The sequence below is a fragment of the Temnothorax curvispinosus genome, unplaced genomic scaffold (genome assembly GCF_003070985.1).
Source record: "Temnothorax curvispinosus isolate PA1 unplaced genomic scaffold, ASM307098v1 QBEX01010605.1, whole genome shotgun sequence".
Lineage (NCBI taxonomy): Eukaryota > Metazoa > Arthropoda > Insecta > Hymenoptera > Formicidae > Temnothorax > Temnothorax curvispinosus.
Window position 1 is genome coordinate 1,962 of NW_020220385.1, and position 3,216 is coordinate 5,177.

Consider the following 3,216-nt stretch of genomic DNA (forward strand, 5'->3'; position numbering starts at 1 on the left):
AATAGCAGATTAAACAAAAACTTAATTATGAATGTCTATATCCATGGCTCCTTTGTTCGTTTAAATAATTATACTACATGTATATTATTATTAATTCAAATCGTTTGTTTGAATTAAAAAATGGGATATATATTATATTGTCTCTCTCTTCGATTCTTTAAAAATAATTCCGATTTTCCTACTATTTTTATACTTTAACATTGTTATAATTATATAGTAATTTTATCACTTACCCAAAATCTCCAGTCGTCACCACAAATACAGAATTAACCGATTTTCTATGCACTGGATAAAATCACTAGACCACCTAAAAAGAAAACAAATAAAAAATCCAGAATTAGTAATAAATTTAATAAAACTAAACGAAATCAACTTTTAAAAATAACAACATATAAAAGAACGGTTTCTCCTTCTCTTCTGTTCCAATATAAAAACTAATCTATTAACTAATTCATAAACAGAAACAACTTTATCTATTAAAAAGTTTAGAGAAAAAGTATGCAAGCGAAGTTAGCAAGTTTATTAAAAACTATATAAAAAAATAAATATTTGAAATAACAATCGATAACCACAAGCAAAGTCAATACGTTTTCATTTCGCTGTATTTTATTTTTAATTGCGCAACCCGATAAAAGTTTCGATTAAAGAGATAAAGAATTCCTGGAATCGTTGTCTCAATAATTCAACTTCGAATTGATCAATTAATTGTGATGCTGTTGAGCCACTTTCCCGCCACCACAGTTGATTTATATTTCAATTTCTATCTCATAGTTAAGAGACAAAGATATAAAATTCGATCAACCATGCGATTGCCCCTTTAACTAATTGTTTTCATATTACCACCGACGAGATACTATTAGTGATTCATACATATATTATTTAAAAAATGTATGTCAGAAATTGATAAGTGATTGGCATACATGACTGCATGATACATAATATAAAGCTAATCCTTATATTTCGGCCTGTATTACGAGCGATTTTTAGGTGTTATTAAAGAAATAAGCGCACACCTCCGAAAAATTACGTAAAGCTCACTGGGGGTATGAGATATTAAAAATATATGTTTTGATAGTGAGCATATCGACATTGTCATGACAAAGAGGCGTAAGAGTCTTTTACCTTTCACAGGAGATCCATTGAGATTATCTGGATATTTCACGTTCTACGTACGTCACTCCAAACTGAAGACTCCGCCTGAAGATTCCTGCTTTTTATAGACCTCTTTTAGAAAGGTATTAATAGGCGACCAAACCTGTTTCCGGTTGAGAAATTCCTCGAAAAAATAAGAACCCAGGTAGCAAGCACTCGTCATTTTGACGTCAATATTTGGTCATAATTGGACCACGTCAATCATAAAGTTACGAAACATTTTATAAATGTAGGAATATTCCTGTGAAAAATACTGTGAAAAATATGTCATTTTTACGTTAAACTTTAGGAATAAATGACGTAACATACGTCATAAAATGACGTAAGAATTACGTCATTATGACGACTGTCTGCTACCTGGGAAGTCAAGGCTTTTTTAGACAAGTTTATTATCAGCACTTTTACGACCTCGTTATTAACATAAACAAGTAAGGAAGAGTTGCCGAATGCGTTAAATCGTACTTCATCAAATTTAACATCATTGCTTAACATAAATATTATTTTATTCAGAGAACTTTCAGTCAGAGAACTTTTGAAAATTACAAAGAAAGATTCCGAGTGCTAATACAGTACAAAGTATAATTAATGTATTTACAATTCTAATTACATGCTATTTGATAAACAAATAAATTTTCCTAAATATATTTCTTATCTCTCTTGTCACTAGATGTATATCACTTATTCGATACTTAACAATATACTACAACTAATATTTAATTTAAAAAAATTGTACGGATATTATTATTATTAATAATTATACAGAGATTTTCCGCAAAGTTAATCAAATATCTCAAAAATTTCTATGATTTAAAAAAAGTAATTTCTGATGTGTCATTTCTGAGTTGTAGAGTTGTAGAGAAATTGTAGAGTATTAAATTTTCTACAAGTTTGGTTATTACCACTTTCACTCTAAAGTTGAAAATAAGCGAAATATTTACAAAATCACCCTTCTAATCAAAATGGCGGCTAACGCTCCAGGGTTAGAATCCCGAAAATCCGGTTTTAGACTATTCATGACCCTCCGAAACAGTCAAAAAAAAAAAAAATTGCTTCCCGGAATTAATTCCATTTAAATGTCTCTATTAACTGGGCTAACGTCTCCGTACGTCTACTCCAATAGTGATTTGTTTCTTAATTTTCACAATGTGTGAGGCTTATATATAATCTTTTTAACTATTGCTTTGGTTTGTATAATAGATGCTCGCTTATTGTCCCTTTTATGCGGGGTCAACAATGCGAGTCGTAAGAAATGGACCTATCACAATCGAATTTGAGGAGAATAATCAATCGACTGTGATTGGTCAATTCTTACGACTCACGACTTTACGACTCGTATTGTAGACCTAGCATCTAGCATAAGCTGCAATTTCATGGACGCTAGAAACCAGCGGCAGCGTCAAAGCAAAGCTGTCTGCTGTCAGCTGTGGTTGTGTTGTGGTGAGACTGGTGAGTAACGAAACGCAACTCGAGTGATGTCATCCGGGAGTTGCCATTCTCCTAATCAGTGAAGAGGTTATGCTATCGTCGTCAGAAGGTATTAAATTAATCTTATTTGCACTCTTCATGTTTAATCCTTTTGTTGCCAAGAAAAAATATTCAAGTATAACTCAAAATTGAACTAAATCGATGATCTGTTGAATTTCATCACAAATGTCGCAATATGTTTTTTTCAATTAATAGGAAAAAAATTTATAGATTCAAAAGTAATCATACATTCTTATATCATCAAGAATCAGACTAAAAATATCTCTCTACAATCGGCTTTTATCTGATTGTTAACAGTTTCAAAGCACGCACATTGGATCTCGATATCGAATTCTAGCCATTTGGAAGTTGAAATCAAATAAATATAAATTCGAGAATTTTGTAGCAAGGAAGACAAGAGAAACGTAGCTGGTGGCAAGTACAACTGGAAACACATCAAGGATGTTCTCAAGCGGGCCAAACTATACCAAGTTGAAGACGCATTTGCGTCTAGCGATCAACCGGTTGAAATTGCTGGAAAAGAAGAAAAAAGAAGAAATCAGTTGTTTTCACGGCTATTCAAAATCAGTTGTTTTCACG

General features: G+C 31.8%; 1 long non-coding RNA gene across 1 annotated transcript; it reads left to right on the forward strand.

The window, feature by feature from the left end:
* The first annotated feature begins 1,220 nt into the window (after positions 1-1,220).
* LOC112460501 lies at positions 1,221-3,158 on the forward strand. The gene is made up of 3 exons (XR_003041447.1): positions 1,221-1,235; positions 2,494-2,686; positions 3,023-3,158. It is a non-coding gene; the product is annotated as an uncharacterized LOC112460501 (long non-coding RNA).
* Positions 3,159-3,216: the final 58 nt, after the last annotated feature.